Here is a 19,944-nt window from a genome sequence, read left to right on the forward strand (position 1 = left end):
AGTTTAAAAATATAATGATGGACAATTAAATGCAACCAAAAGAAAGAACAGGTAGGCATTATTAACATCACCAAGTTATAGTACAAATAATTAAAACAATAACAAAAAGCCTAAGATGCAAATAATAAAATGGGCAGTAAATGTATATAGGATATTTACAAAAGATATCTAAATGACCATTTCACACATGAAATAATATTCACTCCTACAGTTCTTGGCAGAATGTAAATTTGCACAATAGCCTAGGGAATAATTTTGGGGAAAAAATCCCAAGACTTCAAAAATATAGTCTTTAAGTCAAGAATTCCCTTATAAGTAATTTGTCCTAAGGAAATAATCATGAATGAATACAAACATTTGGGTGAACAGGTGAAAAGATGTTCACTTATTGTTTATAACAACAATAAATTGGACACTTAAGTGTTTAACAACAGACTTCTTAAATCAATTATAATATGTCCTCAGGATGAAATGTGATAAAATGTATTCAAAGTTTAAATATTATAATTTAGAGGAATATTTTGATGACATGAGAACATGTCTCTAGTATATTAAGTTTATAAAACAGATGTAAGGAAACAAGTAGATGGGAAGTATATACATAAAACAATGTGGTGATGATAATATTTCAAAATTCTAATGCATATGCTTTTCATCTCTCTTTTCCTGTCGTATTATGGTTTCCCAGCAACCACCATGCACCTTTAAGGGAAGCTCAAGTCCCAGCTATGCAGAACATCAGATGACACAGTACTGCATATGTGGTACAGGAAGTGGCCTAGGCCTGAGGTCAAGGTTGAGAAGTTAATAAGAAGTGGCCTAGGCCCCTGAGAATTGCATTAGTTGCACAGCCCAGCTCCACTCTCTTTTCGCCAAATTTAGATGCGAAGAAAGGGATTGAAATAATGTATATTGGAGCTATAATCATAAAGAAATCCTTGAATTTAAATGAGATTATCAAGAATATAATTTTTTTTTCATCAGGCAAATACTTTACTTGGATTCAGAAAATGAGTTTAGTTAAAATTTGTAAAGTGACACTCACATTTTTCATGGAGGAATTTATACTTGCTACATCAAAACATACTTACTGGCAGTTATTCTGAAAACTAACCATATATTCAAAAATTTGGTGACAAGGGTGTCACTGTTTTACTCTTGGAAATCTTTTTGATGTCTTAATTGAAGACACTTGAATTCTTACATTTTTCTTCTGGCAATCTGTAGCATTATTTTGTTGTTGTTGTTGTTGAAGTGCATAAAGAAAATCTGTTTTCCAACAGATACGTAATTGGAAAGAGAAGGAGAATTTTCAGATAATTGTAAATATTTTTTGATCCTACACCAAAACGTGGGAAAAAGTAGTTAAAGTTAGTTGAAATGTAAGATCTGAAATCATATTAATCAACTTTCTTTATCCTGTTTTGTTAAAATCTGCTAGTTTTTCTTACACTTTAAATGGCTGTTTTACTCATATGTAATTTTGTAACTTCATACAGTCATCGTTTGGAAAACAGATCACTGATTTATGTAACTCTTCCAAACATTGACATATTTCATTATACATTATCAAAGTCACAATCATTAATGTCCTCACCAATTTCATCAGAAGTGTTTAAAGTATCATGAAACTACAAAACCCATGGTAGATAAAAATTTTTCCAAAATTCTCATTTTCTTTTGACAGCTCAGATTTTGTCACAATTACTGTCAGTTGCTTTTCCCAAAGTGCCAAGCTCATTTTATTCCTTTTTGAAGAAATGTCTGCCCAATACCCAAGTCCGAAGAATCATGGTTCATCTGTTGATTTTTATTTCAAGTTAAAGTAATATTCCATGGTGGCATATGAGGTCATTCTAAAAGGAATAATAGGATGCTAATCAGTCTTAAAGAATGAAAAGAGCATTCTAAGTAGCAGGCTGAGAAAAAACACAAATGCATTGAAGTGTATGTCATCCTGGAGACCTTGTAATTATATTTTAATCAGAGCATAAAACAGATAATAAGAGCAAATCTAGTAGGAACAGAAGCCAGAGGAGATTTTGTGAACAATTGTAGAATCTTGAAATGTTAAAAATTTGATCTGCAAATTAATTTAGTTATTGCATCACATATACTCTATTAAGATCTCAGTAGTGTATTTCACTAGATCTTTATTTAGGATTACAACTTATTTTCTTGAAAAACTTTGCACAGAAACATAAAACAAAGCACTATAACAGTATGTGTGATCTGTAAGCCTAAAAGTCTTTTCAGTAATTAGAAACATTTTTTTTTTTTCATTTTTGACTAAGTTGTTAGATTCTCTAGAGATAAGTAAATCAGCACACATTTCGCCCAAAGTCTGAAAAGGCAGTTCTTGGAAATAGCTAGAATCAACTTCTTTTAGTTACTTAAATGGAGCCCTGAGTTTGAGACTTTTCTACCGATGCGTTGTTCTGGAAATCAATGCCTATGTTTTCACTTAGATTCTATGGAGCTTATTCAACATTAATGCTCAGCCCTGACATTGTCTTAACAAGATGAGTTAAAGATAAAGAAAATATCAAAGTTTGCAAAAAATTCTTTGCTGTTTAAAGTATTTCTAACTCAATTTAACCTTCACCAATAGCTAAATGTTTTCTTTTTGTGATTGTTGGATCAGATAGAAGTTTTATCCAAACTATTTATCCTAATCAGCAGTTGGAGGAGAAGAATGTTAAATAAACGATCTTATTTTGATTCTTTCTTTGGATGTTTACCAGGCTGTTGACAAAACCCAGAGAATGTTTAATGACTTGGTGGGGAAACTTGAAACAGAAGTGGGAACTGCTCTCAAGGAGACTCATTTGCTATCTTTTTTTCAGCTCAACAAAAGGAAAATGATGACAGGCCACCTCTTGGTACCCAGTTTGAATTAGAAAATTCATCATGCTCCTTGTCCAGAGTTCAATTCTCTCACATTGAATTAAATAAACATTCTCAATGAAAGCCAGAAAGACACAGATAAAGTTCAGATGTCTTTAAAAAGAGATATTACACAGGGGATCGAAGGGGATAGGCTCTCCAAAGTCTCACACATAGACTTATGCAAGGTTGCTTGTGTTGTGCCAAGAAATAAGGCGTGTGGCCTCAGCGCCTCATGATGACTGAAAGCTTGTGGTTACAAACTTAAGAGAGTTATCTCTTAGGAATGTGGTGATAAATAAGCCATTATAATATTAACCAAGGAAACAGTTTGTATGCACATCCATTAACGGAATTACTGGAGTTATTCAATTTTAAATCCTTATTAATCTTTTTATATCTTGGGTAATACCAATTCCCTAAAGTATGCTATTTAAAGCTAAGGGAAAAATGCATCCTCAAGGACCTATTGCCAGCAAAGAAGCTGTTTTCAACATCTGGGAATAAAAATCACCACCAAATATAGATCATTGGGTCAACTCGCTTTGGGAAATGGTGAAATTCAAAAACGTGAGTTACAACATTTGCATGAACTTGCTAGCTTCATGGTAACTAATTTAGAGTCTATTCCCAGATCTGTATGCTGACTGAGAAAGTACAGATGTGATTGGAGCATCATTATCCTAACTGCCAGCAGAATTCTGGTAAGGTATTGCTAGGCCAATCATTTGCCTCCCTGTCTTCTTGATTTAATTCATTATTCTTCGATCGATAGCAAAATACAGCGAAAGAAACTTATTTATTATTTCCTATCTAATAACCTCACCCATTTCTGCAAAGAACTGGAAATTTGTATTAAATTACTGCTCTCTGTTTAGAACAATTAAAGCCAACATAAAATTTCTCAGGACCTAGAATGGGGTGTCATCATTTTGATGCAGGTGTTACTCCAAAATTCTTAGTCAATCATTTGATAATGACACTTTAGTCTTATTTTTTTTATCAGCTGTCATTTAATCATTTTCTAATCTATATTTTGTTCTCACTATTACTGAATGTTTCCTTTTACTTTCCATCTAAACTTCTCTGAAGAATGGTCAACTATCCTCATTTACCATTCACTCTTAACTTTCTGTAGATTTTTCTTCATCTAGCAGCTCAGCTGACACTGTTCCCATTTACAGTAACATCTTCCTCATTGTCTGTCCCAGTGGTAATCTGTTGCACTGAGCATATTATAGTATTCACTCCTTCTTCAAATGACATTTCTTGGAATGACTCTTGGATATCTCTATTCCTCACTCCCTTTTTCTTACCTTTCTCCTTTGGATACCTGTTTTCTTCCACCAACCTTAAATTTTGAAGTTCCCCAGGATTTTATTATCTTTTCACTAATTTCTCTACTATGTCCTTTCTCTGGTTGATAATTTTCATTCACACACACACACACACACACACACACACACACACACACACACACATCAGCCAGAATTCCTCTGGTAAGGAACAGCAACAATCTTTTTATCCAGCTGCATCCTGCACATATCCATTTGGCTTTCACATAAATAACTCAAGCTCAACATGTGCAAAGTTGAACTTTCCCACTGACGTTTCTACTCTCAGTGTTCACTAACTCTTATGGTTGTACCACCAGTTTTAGAAACAAGAGTTTGTAGTACTTGCACATTCTCTCCCCATCATCCTACTTCCAATCAATCTTATAGTCTTGACATTTTTATATCTGAAGTATTTACTCAATGTCTTCATTTCTCCCCCATCCCAACCACAACTTTCCTAGATTGACTTAAATCATATTTTTCTTAGATGGCTAAAACTACCTCCAATATGGTTTTCTGCCTCCAATATATTTTTTTAATTCATCCCCTCTATTGTAGTCAGCATAATCTAAAACTAAAAAAACCTGATCCTAATATACCCTATTTAATAGCCATTAATGTATCTGTGGAGCTTATGGTCAAACAAGGTACAAGCACCTACATATATAGCATATTTAAGTACTTAAAATTTGGAGCTTGGTTTAATTTCTGTGTAAGAGAAAAACTAAAAATGATATTAAAGTGGCTTCTATAAGGGAGAGTTGTATTTCTATCTCACATAAAAGAAGTCTTAAGGTAGGACAGATCCAGGCTGATACAGAAGTTTCACAATGTCCTCAAGGACCAAGGATCCTTTTTTTCTTGCCCTGCCATGTTTAACACAAAATTGCCATTCTCAAGATCACTTTATGATTCAAGATGATTGCTGGAACCATACTACCTGTTCTAGGCAGCAGAAAGAGAAGATAGAAAGTGGAGAACAAAAAGCATCTCAAACAACTTCTAAGGATTTTTTTCTTCAAAGTGACACACAATAGTAATAGGGGAAAAAATGAGTATTTTATAAGATGGGCTCCAAATAGAGAGTTATTCTTATTTTCTTATTTATTATTTTATATTATTTATATTCTATTATCTTATTATGTTTTATATTCTAGTCTCATATTCTAATCCCTAAATTCTTATTTATATTCTAGTCATGGAGTTTTGAATAACATTCTTTTATTGATTATTGATTACATTGCTCCTTAGAGGATGATTTTAAAGATTAAATTACATTTTGTATAAAATAACAGAGCAGTACATGGTACATAGAAGGTACTAAATTAACCTTTTTTTTTTTTTTTTTTTTTTTTTTTTTACTGTTAATGATACTTAGAGAGGAGAAAAGAACTGGAAGAACTTAGCATAAAAATGGTTTACCCTGGGCTATTTCAAAGATCTAATAATTTTGTAGCTGTTTGACCCTCTGTTGTTCTTTCTTCTCCTATGGGTGCTAGACCCAAAGTCCTCCACAGGCCTTCCCGACTAGGAAAAGAAAAAGGACAGAAGAGAGGAGTGAAAAGGAACAGTGGGCCATCAGGAGAGAAGTGAACAAGTAGTCAGCTCTAAGGTTCATGAATAATGAACTACTATGCTACCCCCTGAAGAAGTATAGGATAAAGTAAAGGTAATATAAAATCAAAGCAACCCAAATTCCCTGCTCACAGTTTACATTTTCAATAAGAGCTTTAAGGTCTCTTTTGTATAGTCTTCTAGAATTGGTGCATATTCTTAGCACTTGATATTTTGTCTTAATAGGATATAACATTCAGCCTTTCTGCTATAAAGGGATATACTTTAATAATTAATTAAATATTAACTAATGAAATGTCTGGATATCCTTAGTGAGCTAATATTTTGTGGCCATTTTGAACAAATAGAGCCTCCATTATAAATTTACTGTGAAGAGTAACATTGTGTAAAAGTTATGATGAAAAAAATGAACTATATATAAAATGACTAATACTTTGCTAAGTGTATTTTGAAATCCTAGTAAGTAGTTGTTATTATATAATGATGATGAATCTGTGTCCTATTAGTATTTATCAGTTTGCTTTCTAGGAAAATATGTTTCAAAGAATATTTTTATAATAGGATATTGAGTGGAACTTTTTTAGTTGCTCTGGATTTTGTCACTAGCATGGAAAATTAGGGACAAATTGCTTGTCCTGGCATACTCTAAAAAGAACCAGATGTCTCAGAAAAAGCCTACTGCAGTATTTATGGGTAAAGGGATTCACTGTCTCCAGCTTTCAGATGACAGGGTAGAGATAGATAGATAGATAGATAGATAGATAGATAGATAACATAGAATGATAAAATAAAATGTAAAGTTTAATAGTGAATATAAACAGATGGGAGTTTTCTTTTGATAGTCTTTAAAATTTTCAGGACGTTTGAAATTAAATCTAAATCAAAAGTCACCAAAAAAACTTAAAAAAAGAAAAGCATTACAATTTTAGGGGATCATATCTCTTTACACTCTCCTTAGGGGGATAATCAAATTAGCTCCTCTACCAAATTAGCTCTGCTACCCCCAAACATCTTTCATCGCTGCCTCCCCCACAAGTCTTTATAAACAGAAAGAGGAAAGAACCAATGAAATAATGATTTCGTTGGGTCAGTGGGGAATTTTCAACAGTTCCTTCCTCTAGCTAGGGTGTAGGAGGTGAATAACATAGCCCCTGCCTTCACTTTTGTGAGGAGACTACTATCCCATTTACCAGTTAGATATCTGTTTTTGGAGGAGTTCAGCCAATATGAAGGCTGTGCTTTTTAGTTGGGGGAAAAGGAACTTGAGAATGAAAATAAATGAGAGAGACAGAGAGAGAGAGAGAGAGAGAGAGAGAGAGAGAGAGAGAAGGAGAGGGAGAGGGAGAGAGAGAATGAGGGACAGAAGGGGGCAGAGAAAGGGGGAGAGAAGGAAAAGGAAAGCAGCTCACACACTTAGCATGACTTTTCTAAATTAAATGGACATCAAAGAAGACAGCCAGTCTTAAGCAGTCTTGCCAGGACCACCATTCCTTCAAATTCTGATTCCCTCATGAGACTTACAGATAAATTCTTTCCAAATCCTGCTGAACTCTTGTACTTTCCATGACCTCAGAGATATACTTCAAATTATCTTCCAATACTCCTTTTTTTTTATATATTGTATGATTTTATTAATATAAAGCTAAAAATGGACTGCTTATTTATGATTGAAGGTTTTTTAAAATGATTTATTGTCAAATTGGTTTCCATGCAACACCCAGTGCTCATCCCAACAGGTGCCCTCCTCAGTGCCCATCACCCACTTTCCCTTCTCCCCCCAACCCCTATCAACCCTCAGTTTTTCTCAATATTTAAGAGTGTCTTATGGTTTGCCTCCTTCCCTCTCTGTAACTCTTTTTTCCCCCCTTCTCCAGGGGGGACCCTGGTCTTCTGTTAAGTTTCTCAGGATCCACATAGGAGTGAAAACATATGGTATCTGTCTTTCTCTGCGTGACTTATTTCACTTAGCATAACACTCTCCAGTTCCATCCACATCGCTACAAATGACCAGATTTCATTCTTTCTTATTGCCAAATAGTATTCCATTGTATATATAAACCACATCTTCTTTATCCATTTGTCAGTTGATGGACATTTAGGGTCTTTCCATAATTTGGCTATTGTTGAAACTGCTGCTATAAACATTGGGGTATAAGTGCCCCTATGCATCAGCACTCCTGTATCCCTTGGGTAAAATCCTAGCAGTGCTACTACTGGGTCATAGGGTAGATCTACTTTTAATTTTTTGAGGAACCTCCACACAATTTTCCAGAGCGGCTGCACCAGTTTGCATTCCCACCAACAGTGCAAGAGAGTTCCCATTTCTCCACATCCTCTCCAGCATCTATAGTCTCCTGATTTGTTCATTTTAGTCACTCTGACTGGCATGAGGTGGAATCTCAGTGTGGTTTTGATCTGTATTTCCCTGATGAGGAGTGACGTTGAGCATCTCCTATCAGCCTCTGCTACTGGTAGTATGGACTATCACCAGCAGCCAGTCCTCCTAGGCATAGTGTGTGGTGATAGCTGGGAATAGCAGCTCTTCCTTAAACAAGCCTTTTACTTAAACACCTTCCTTAAACATCTTCCTGTGTTTCCTTAAACTTTTCCTTAAACTTTTTCCTTAAACACCTTCCTGTCTGGAGGAGGTGTCTCTGCCCATATTGTGTACATACTCTTTGTCTCCTGATAGAAATCATTTCCAGAGCAATCCAAAAGTCTCACTTAATTTCTGTTAAGTTTTCTTTTAAACATTATAAAGTGGGAACAAGCCAGTCTGACTGTAATCTAATATGACAAAGAAGTAACTTCACATTACCCTTTGAGGAACTGAATTCATAATTTATGGAATTGAGACTTTAGGTCCTTAGGTTTTTATAATTATATCCTAATGTTTTTGCTTTAGAATGAGATAAAATATTCATTTCACTATTAATATTCTCTAAACATTTTTATTCTCATGCTCAAAAACATGTTTTGCCTTCCACTTGACTATAATATCCAGGGCCCTGAGCTTGCATTAAAGGCTCTTTGTAATCCAAGCCAATCGTTCTTGCCTAATATTTCACTATTCCTCACATGAATTATCTATCCTAACCCCTAGCCTGTGATTTCCTTCTTCATACTGTCTCTGGTATTTGTCTTCTCCTTTACATTCCCGCAGCTAACACTCTAGTCTATTTCATTATAAACTTACATCTGGATTATTACAGCAGCCTACTTAGGTAGTCTTGTCAACGCCATTTTCAAACTATGCTGCAGGCTGCTACTGGGTAACTCTTCCTAAAACATGACTTTTACCATGTGCCCTGTTCAAAACTCACCAATGACTCCTAATTTTCAAGAATAGAATCATCATTTTAAGATTTTTCCATGCCTGACTCCGTAGCAAGTTGTAACTTTATCTGCTTTCCAAGTAGACTCCCTATCTAGTTGTTTTTGTTTCCTCTTTCCTTTGCAATGTACCTGACACCTTCCCCCACTGCTTTGTACCCTTCCCCAGCTTACCTAGGCCTTCGTTTTTACCTATAAAATACTCCTCATTTTTCCAGCCCATTTTTTCACCTCTTTCTTTAAGTAGATTTCAATAGAATACATATTCAACCAGTAGCTTCCATCTATGACGTTTGTTAAATTTTATTGTTTTTCTGGTCATTTGGAAGGCAGTACTTGTAAAAGGAACATGGACTTTGGAATACCAAGATTGCAGATTTGGGTTCCATGTCCACCACCTTACTACTACCTGTGAAACTTGGCATATTGCCTCACCTTTCTGAGGTTCATTTACCTCATATGTAAAAATAGATTAGCACATTTATATACAGGTTAAGTGTGTGATTTTGCATTTCCAATAAAGTGTAGTCTTATAGAAAGCAGAATTGTACATCTTATAGTCTATATCACACAATGTAGAACTAGTCATGGCAGATGCCCACAACCAGTCATCTAGGACTGTCATCTTCCAACTTGGATCTGTGACCCCAGCAGGTACACAAGGATTTTCCCAGAAATACATGGACATGAATAGCTTAAAAACCTGGGGCAAACTTCTAGATCTTTAACTTCCATCTGTGTTCTTTCTTGAAGAGTCAGCTACCTAAGAAAGTGCCTATAGCCAAGGAATTAATAGCTATTTTTCTGCTTTATAAAGAAAGTTTGAGTCTTCCTTTCATTCATAACCCATGGTATTCACACATTTAGAGAGCTGGAAAAAGGTACAATTCAAAATATTCTAAATACAGGTATTATGACACTAATTAAAAGGAATGACACTACTGTTTGACAGACTTTTTTTTTTAACACATCAGATAGCTTTAGATTCTTTGCAAGAACTAAAATGGAGTAGACTGTAATCAACTATGGATCATCAAAAATAACTTTTAATGATAAATCACCACGTTATTTTTGGCATGTAACCCAGAGAGTTTACAAGGAATTGTATGACATGATGAAAATAAAACTCCCTCCATTCCATTTTTCTTATTTATGAGTACATGGTTCCTCAGGGCCTAGATCTATAAAAATGAAAAGTGGGTAGCTAATAGGTGTTGAAATGTATCTTATTCTAGCAATAAAATATATTCATCTTAGGATATAAGGACGCACTAGCTAAAAGAAAAGAAAAGAAAAGAAAAAGTCCTTATCCATAAGAAATGCATTTCATAAAAACCTTCACTTTAAAATTTAATAATTACCTAACAATATGTGTAATATATGCTGGTAGGGTTGATATTTAAATTAATAGCAATAATCACAATAATATGTAGAATAAAACACTTTTTGAAATATTGGACATCATATTCCAGGAAATAAAGAAAAGCAACCTGTGATTTCAATGCCTATTATTGTGGCAGAGAGGCATAATACAGAAGCTAATAAAATAATTTAAGGCTAAAAATACAGAACATTATGACAAAGTAGTCCTTGGTGGAAATTAAGTTTAAAAAAGGAACTAGTACGTACATTTTAAAAACAGATTATAGAGGACATTAAATTGCTGTGACATTTATTAAGGTATTAAACGTTTAAAATAGTGCAAGATTGTCTTACTGTCAATTTTTGTAATATACTAGATATCTTATCTTGATGTTTTACAGAAAGTATTTCAACATCTGATAACATATTTAAATGTTAACTTAAAAGTGTGCAAATATATATGTGGGTGTATACATATATGTATATATACATACATAATACATATATATATATATATATATATATATATATACTTTCACAAAATTACTTTAGAAGGTATTAAAGCGAAGATGGTTAAGCAGCACCATTTAATCAAACATTTTTTCCACATATTAATCCTTGCAATTAAATGAGAATCTAGTAATACTAAAAGAATACACAAAATAAGACAACAACCTGTTGTTTTTTTTTTGGTGAGCCATACAATTAACCTTTCAAAATAGAAATTATCGCTAAAAACTAAAGAAAACAATTATGCTTCCCAGGGAAATCAAGATGAGACTTATTTTCCTACCATAAATAATCAGGACAATGCCAAAATATTTGAAACTTTTTTTTTCAGATATTGGACAACCATCATCATTCCAGGACTATTATCCTGATATTCAGAGAAGGTAAACAAAAGTGGTGAGCTAGGTTATGTTTGTGGCTTTCTCTTTAGAGGCTTTCTAACCCATGGTGCAGGGAGGGAAACCCCAACTATAGAATGGCATTCTACATAAAGAGGCAGAGATCACGGGGCACCTGGGTGGCTCAGTTGGTTGAGCATCTGGATAGGCTCAGGTCATGATCTTTCAGTTCAGCTTGTGAGTTTGAACACCACATGGGGCTCTGTGCTGACAGCTCAGTCTGCAGCCTGCTTTGGATTCTGTGTCTTCCTCCCTCTCTGGCCCTCTCCTGCTTGCTCTCTCTCTCTCTCTCTCTTTCTCTTTCTGTCTCTCTCAAAAATAAACATTAAAAACATTTAAAAAATAAAGAGGCAAAGATCAAATTTCAGGGAGGTAAAGGAAGCTGGAGGCTGAGGAGCAGAGTATAAGAAAAGAAGAAGGTATACAGGGAAAGAGTTCCAAAAGTCTATATAGAATACCCTGGGATCTGTTGCTGAATTCTAAGTTCCACATGCATAGAAAAATATCCACTTGTCCAAGAAAAGAAATACCAGAGATATATAACTAAAAATATGTAGAGTTTGCACAGTTCTGGAATACTTTTGTGTTTTAGCCAGCCAGAATAGAGAGATTACGTTGAACACTCAGGACAATCAGGAGAGATGGCCAGACATAATAGGAAAAAAAAATTTTTTTTCTAGAGTAAAACTACCATGGACTTGCTAATAAAACTCAAAAGGCAAGCCTCAAGATAAATAACTTAACTATATGGCAGACCAAAGTCCAACAGCCTTTGAAAGAATTTTTAAAGAACTATGCTACTCAACAATATAAAATTAACAAATGTCCAACACCCAATAAAAACGAGTAGACATATGAAGAAACAGGAAAATGTTACCTATAACCAGTAATATAATAATAATTATTATTGATTTTACCATTAATAACCATCAATTTAATTCAGCACATTCACAAATTAAGACAATACCACATGACCACCTTCATAGACCATACAATTGAACACCAATTTATAGCAAAACTTATAGAATTTCCCTCATTACTTCTATATTTATTATTGAGAAATTTTCTGAATAGAAGAGGTACTCTTTCGCCCCCATATATTTACTTTTTTAATTTTTTATTTATGTTAGTATAAATATATAAATATTCTATTTTGTGGATTAAAATTCAATACTATAATTATTTAATTTTTTTCTTAAATTTTTTCTTCTTGGTCATTGAACACAACGTCAGGTTTGCTCCTGTGTATTTTTTATCTTTTTAAAAAGCCAAAATAATTTTGAAAAAGAGCAAAGGTGAGGACTTATTTTATATGACTTCAAATATAAATATATGTATAAATCAAGGGAGAAAAAAATAGAGTGCCCCAAATGAACACACACGCATATATGGTTAATCATCGTTAACAAATATGCCAAGATAGGTGGGAAAATATTTTCTTTCCAACAAATGGTGCTGGTACAACTAGATATCCAGTTGAAAAAATATATGCCTCAACCCTTAGTTGACACTATTCATGCAAAATTAATTTCAGATGGATCCTAGACATATTGTAGAACTTAAAACTACAAAAGTTTTAGAAAAATGAGATAGGAAAAAATCTCTGTACATCGGGTAGAAAAAGGTCAAAAAGTATGAATCATAAAAGGAAACAAATCAATAACTGGACTTCATTGAAACTAAAAATTTATGCCCTACAAAAGACATGTTTAAGAAAGACAAAGACCTGGAGAAAATATTCCCAATGCACATTTCTGATAGAAGACTGGTTTCTAGAATTTATAATAATTCCTACAACTTAGGGGTGCATAAGTGGCTCAGTTGGTTAAGCATCTGGCTTGGGCTCAGGTCATATCTCACAGTTCGTGGGTTTGAACCCCGCATTGGGCTCTGTGCTGACAGCTCAGAGCCTAGAACCTGCTTCAGATTCTGTGTCTCCCTCTCTCTGCCCCTCCCCCGGCTTGTGCTCTGTTTATTTCTCTCTCTCAAAAATAAATAAGCATTAAAAAATGGTTTTAATAATTCCTACAAGAAAACAACTTCATTTAAATGAATAAAATAAGATAAACAACTTCATTTAAATGAATAAAATATTTGATAAGCTTTTCATAAGAGAAGCTATATGGAAGACCAAGAAGCCCATGACAACTTGCTCAAAATCAGGAGTCCTATAAGGCCACCGTAAGATATTACTACACATCAACTAGAAAGGCTACAATTAAAATGACTGTCAGGAATTCTGCTTCTGTCCAGGAAGGATTAACTGCTACAACCATTGCCTTCTGAATGTAAACATCTAACTGGACAAAATATTTGCAACAACTCTTTCCAGACATTGAACAACAAAGGCAGAGTCCTGGGATCACAGAGAGAAGGGAAACAAACAAGGTCAGCCCTATAAATGCTCCAGTGTGCTTCCTGGAAGCAGTTTCCAGGCCGCAGGGTAGGAGGATGAGCCCAAAGGAAGCCTGGTAGCCTCATGGATTTGTGGATTTAAAAAGATAGAAATTAGAGTTTGAGGAGGCCAAGGTCTCTGGACAAGAAAGAAAAGGGAACTGTGAAAAGGGAGAGCCTTTTCTTTAGAAAGATTGCACAAGCCGCTCTAAAACTTATATGACGATTCAAAGGACATAGAGTACGCTAGTCAATTTTGAACTAGGTGTAAAGCTCAAGTTAACATATTACCAGAATTCAAGAATTTAATAAAGCTATAATAATCAAGACATTGTAATATTGGTGTTAAGGATATCCAAATAGACCAGTGAAACAGAATAGGGAGTCTAGACATGCATGTATGACCAATAAATGTTTGTCAGACTGTGAAAATAAGACAATGGGTGAAGGACAGACTTTTCAACAATGGATGGTGGAACAATTGAATATCCATGCAGAAAAAAACAGACAAACCTGAACCCTCAAGTCAACCTTCAGAACGATTAGAGACCTAAATTTAAGACCTAAAAGTATACATCTGCTAAAAGAAAACATAGTAGAAAATCATAACCTTGGGTTAAACAAAGATGTCTTAGGGTATATAAAGCTAATACATAAAAAAGATCACCCCATGAACATCAAATTAAAAACTTTTATTTTTAGAAGAAAACTATTTTTAAAAAAGGAAGAAGCAAGCCACAAGCTAGGAAAAATATTTACAAAACAATGATCTGATAATTTTTTTGGTTATTATTAATTTGCTATTAAGAGAGAGAGAGAGAACTTGCGCAGGGGAGAGGCAGAGACAGAGGGAGACGGAGAATCCCCACCAGGCTCTGTACTGTCAGCCCAGAGCCTGATGTGGGGCTCAAAGTCACTAACCATGAGATCATGACGAGCCAAAATCAAGAGTCTGATGCTTAGCTGACTGAGCCACCCAGGCTCCCCTGACAAATGTCTTGAAGTTAGAATAGATAAATAACATAATAATTCAATGAGACAAAACATTAATAATGGGCTGAGGATTTGAACAGTTTACTGAAGAAGACATAAAAACAACAAGCCCAAGAAATGATACTGAACATCACATCATTAGGGAAATGAAAATTAAAATCACAATGAAATACTATCAGCCATCCACTCTATTAGTGTCATATCTACAAAATCTTTGGTTAACCCTTTTCTTCTATGTATTCTTCTCATAGTTCTATATTTTTGGGTCCACATTCAGGTCTATGATCCATTTAGTGTTAATTCATATATATGAGGCAAGGTATGGAACAACATCTCCATTTTGCATAATGATAGCCCATTGTTCCACACCATTTGTGTTTGCTTTTTACATTGAATTCTCATTGCACGTTTGCCAAAATCAATTGTTCTTATATGTGTGGTTCTATTTCTGGAGTCTTTATTGTATTTAATTAATCGATTTGTTTATTTGATGCCAGTGCCATACTGTCTTGATCAGTATAACTTTAATAAGTCTTGAAATCAAGTGTTAATCTTCCAACTATTTCATTGTTTTTAAAAGTTGTGTTGACTATTCTGTGTCATTTCTGTATAAAGTTTGTAATCAGTTTGACACTTTCTACAAAAAAAGCCTCCTGAGATTTTGGTTATAATTTTTTTGAATATATAAATTAATGTGAAAAGAATTTACATATTTAAAATATGAGTTCTCCAACCCCTGTTCAATGTATATCTCTTCTTTTATTTAGGTGTATTCTTTGATTTATTCCAGTAATGTTTTATAGTTTTTGTATAGGTATAGTACAACTGATTTATCCTTTATTTTTTATTTCCTCTTGGTGTGTATGAGGCATCATCAATCTAAACATCCTTACTAAATTTTGTTGAGGTTAATCCTGTTTTGGTGGGGGGCAACAACTATAAGGAATGTGATCACTTTTTCAGATAAAACATTAAAAAGAATATCACTCTTCTTGCTCAAATAAAAAAGAAAAAACCTTGAGAAAAGGTTTTAATTGACTTGGCTGGTTTACCTAAGTGAATCTGACTTTGTCTGTCACGAGTGCTTTGTCAGTAAAACAGAAGATAACTTCATAATACTGGCTCAAACAAGTGGAAAATTATTTTTCCTCCATTATCAAAACTAAGGGAAACAGCCTATAGCCAGAAAAGTGGCTCAAAACCCAAGCTCTTTCCATTTTTCTGGTCCAGTATCTTTGATGTTGGCTTAGGTGTTCATGCTTATTGCATTGTGGTTACAGAAAGGGCGCTGCATCTCAGGTACTACATCTGAATTTAGGCTGGTAAGAGAACAAACTGGCAAAAGGACAAGCCAACTGTTTCTGCTTATTCTTATGGGGGAAGCAAAATCTATCCCCAAGTACTATTCAGCAAACTTGTACCTCATTGGCCAGAAAGCACCACATGGCCACTCTTAGTCACATGGGATTCTGGGAAATTGATTATTTTATCTTTCCAACCTCTTTGATAAAATTGGGAAGAGGAGAAATGGATTATATTCAAGTATTTGGGAAATCAAGCTCTAATGTCTGCCACACTGACAAATACTATGTGTGGCAGATAGAAATGTGTTTTTAATCCAGCCTCAGTTATGAGCCTGTCTCTGAAGGTAGGGGAGGACACACTCGATTTTTACAAGAGAAATTCAGGGCATGACTAGGTTGACAGAGATGATGTTTATCAATCACACACAGAGTGAAGGCAAATCTCTGCAATTTCTCTCTTGGGATAATGCAATTGGATTGAATTCTCAGCAGCATTCTCCTTTATTTATTTATTTATTTATTTATTTATTTATTTATTTATTTTTTTAATTTATATATGAAATTTATTGTCAAATTGGTTTCCATACAACACCCAGTGCTCATCCCAAAAGGTGCCCTCCTCAATACCCATCACCCACCCTCTCCTCCCTCCCACCCCCCATCAACCCTCAGTTTGCTCTCAGTTCTCAACAGTCTCTTATGCTTTGGCTCTCTCCCACTCTAACCTCTTTTTTTTCCTTCCCCTCCCCCATGGGTTCCTGTTAAGTTTCTCAGGATCCACATAAGAGTGAAACCATATGGTATCTGTCTTTCTCTGTATGGCTTATTTCACTTAGCATCACACTCTCCAGTTCCATCCACGTTGCTACAAAAGGCCATATTTCATTTTTTCTCATTGCCACGTAGTATTCCATAGTGTATATAAACCACAATTTCTTTATCCATTCATCAGTTGATGGACATTTAGGCTCTTTCCATAATTTGGCTATTGTTGAGAGTGCTGCTATGAACATTGGGGTACAAGTGCCCCTATGCATCAGTACTCCTGTGTCCCTTGGATAAATTCCTAACAGTGCTATTGCTGGGTCATAGGGTAGGTCTATTTTTAATTTTCTGAGGAACCTCCACACTGCTTTCCAGAGCGGCTGCACCAATTTGCATTCCCACCAACAGTGCAAGAGGGTTCCCGTTTCTCCACATCCTCTCCAGCATCTATAGTCTCCTGATTTGTTCATTTTGGCCACTCTGACTGGCGTGAGGTGATACCTGAGTGTGGTTTTGATTTGTATTTCCCTGATAAGGACATTCTCCTTTATTTAAATTGGATTAGCAACAGAGTTTATATTAACACATATTATCCACTCCTAAGACCTACAAAGATTTCTCTAGAGAGGAAATATTGTACATGAAAAAAAAATAAGAGCATGGGTCTGAAGTCAGAGTCCTGTGTTCAAATCCTAGAATATTATCTAGATTTGTCATAGTCCATAAATAACCCAACTCTTGGAAGCTCAATTTCCACATCTATAAAATGGAGATAACTACACTGAATGGCCATAGTACTGGGGGAAGATCAAAGGAGATAACTTACATCCAGCGTCTAGTTTCTACCTGGCACTTAAAAATGTCCGTTTCTTTGCTATGACTTCTTTCTTCTACTTTTCCCTTTTATTTCTTCTGACTAGATTTAAAGCATCTCTGAAGCTCCTATTTGTTCTATTCCCCAAAGGACTCCTTAAATGCCACAAGACATCCAAATTTTCAGAAGTTTGCATAACATTTTTGAAAGAGCCATGGAAACATATATGTCTGGCCAAATGACCCTAACCTTCCCAGATCTAACCAAACGATAGTGTTGTGAAGCCTTGTCATCCTGGCTGTGTTCAGGATACAAACTTCCCTCATGATGCTGAGACTGATTTGCACACAGTAGAGGTCAACTCTGTCATATTTCTTTAGGAAAGCCTCCCCTGTTTTTCTAGTCAATTCATACATTTTTAGTATGACCCCACATTAACATGTATGTCTCTGTTCCAGTGCTCACAGAAATTCTAATCTTGTGTCTGCCTCTGTGTGGCCGTTTTTAAATTTAGATTTGTATTTCTGAAGAAAGGGATAGTATTTTCTTCTGTTCACAACTGTATCCTAAGTGCCTATGCTCGAGATAAGAGATGGAGAACATTCCAGAATCAAGTACCTTTTCTGAGTTGTCCCTAAAACACATCTTCACCCCTCCCCTTCCCACAATTTATCAACACTTACTTAGATTGTAAAACTTAGGATGCTGCTTTGTGCCAAAGATAGCAGAAGTTACGTTTCTCTGTCAAGAGCAACTTAAGGTCTTCTTTTTAATGATTTGTTTCTTAATTTATTCATTCACTTGCTGAAGTAGTTTTATTTTGGAAGAAAATATTCCATGCAGCTCTCATTTTTTAGTTTCATAAATGAAAGGATCCATTTACAAAAAGTGGGGACTGAGATAAAAGGCTCTAAAAATGCATTTCCCCTCAAGCAGATGGACTAGTACAATGTGCCGTGGAATGGACGTTTCCTGTCCTACATCCACAGAAGCATGGGAATGCAAGTTCATGATTGCATGTTGGGGCCTCAGATTCAGAGTTCAGCCCTTGTAAGAGCTGTGCTAAGAGGTTTCTGCACTGTCTACCACCTCCAATTTGGAAACCCATTTGACTTTTTCCATTAGTGTTTTTCTTCTTTTTGAAGTGTTGTAATTCAGCCTCAGTGTGTGGTCTGGCTTCATTCTCACAAGAGCAGAGACTGGAAGACTTGAGCCAAACTGTGGTGGGCCAATGATACAAATTGCCTCTATTTTCCGTTTTAACAACAATTGTTTTTACTTTAACAACTCTGAGGCTGGAACTTTCTTGGGCGGCAGGGAGGAGGAGAGTGGAATTTTGAATATCCATGAATAAAAAAATAAATAAAAATAAAGGATAAATCTATGTGAAGTGGCCCACAAGAAGAAAAATGATTATATATCACTAATAGTATTTATATTTTATATAAGTATATACAAAACATATATTATATTTTCAATTAAAAAATGCTTCTATGTGATTCGTCAGGAGTCACCAAATTGGTACATGCTATGACTTTGCCACCACAAACCAACTTACTCTGTTTCATAGTGTATTATACTTCCTTTAGGATTCTAATTTGGGCTTGAATCCATGTGTTTCCATAAGTCAGCCACTCTTGAACCTGAACCAGCTCCTAACCTCACTTTTTGAATAAGTTAATGGGGGATATGTCCACATTTAATATCCAGTGCTGTATTCATTGCCTTTCTGGTTACCCATAATTGGATGATTACAGAAGGGAAATCTATTGTAGAGTGCGGAGTGCGATGCACCTCTCACTATGTTGAAATTTATGTTCATAATGTAAATTATGTAATAAATTATATGGTAAATGCAGGAACAAACATGTGGCTCTGAACTGAAATTCAACATGACACTCTCAAATAAATGTTGAAATGTTAGACAAACCATTTGTTTTTACTACCTCAACTTTTAAAGTCTGCTAAATGGGATAATGATTCCTGTCTCCACCTATATTGAAGAATTAAAGAGTTATTGTCTATAATGTGATTCTAAAGTCATCTGGCTCCCAGATGCACTGCTTTTTATAATAAAATCAGACATAGATAATCAACTTTATTCATTACTTACTATATAGCTCAATATTCAACTCAGGCTGAATTGAGAAGTTTTAAAATACTATCACTTCTCCGATCATTTTGTAAGAACGATTTGCCCACAACTCACATTCACCTCATTTTTATTTATTATAACCACAAATTCTGTGGTTGTATCTTCTTCTCATATAGTT

General features: G+C 34.9%; 2 long non-coding RNA genes across 3 annotated transcripts in view; both read left to right on the plus strand.

Annotated features, from left to right (window-relative positions):
* The window catches only part of LOC147583228 (uncharacterized), a 264,338-nt gene extending 258,779 nt beyond the window's left edge, over positions 1-5,559 (plus strand). For both annotated transcript variants that reach the window (XR_015246514.1, XR_015246516.1), the window contains one exon: positions 3,521-5,559. This is a non-coding gene — a long non-coding RNA (uncharacterized LOC147583228). The remainder of the gene's footprint in view (positions 1-3,520) is intronic.
* A 69-nt stretch (positions 5,560-5,628) lies between these two features.
* The window catches only part of LOC147583230 (uncharacterized), a 53,521-nt gene continuing 39,205 nt past the window's right edge, over positions 5,629-19,944 (plus strand). The window contains exons 1-2 of the long non-coding RNA XR_015246518.1: positions 5,629-5,892; positions 11,335-11,386. This is a non-coding gene — a long non-coding RNA (uncharacterized LOC147583230). The remainder of the gene's footprint in view (positions 5,893-11,334; positions 11,387-19,944) is intronic.

This window comes from Puma concolor, chromosome A2 (genome assembly GCF_028749965.1).
Source record: "Puma concolor isolate L17-30 chromosome A2, mPumCon1.1.hap2, whole genome shotgun sequence".
Classification (NCBI taxonomy): Eukaryota; Metazoa; Chordata; class Mammalia; order Carnivora; family Felidae; genus Puma; species Puma concolor.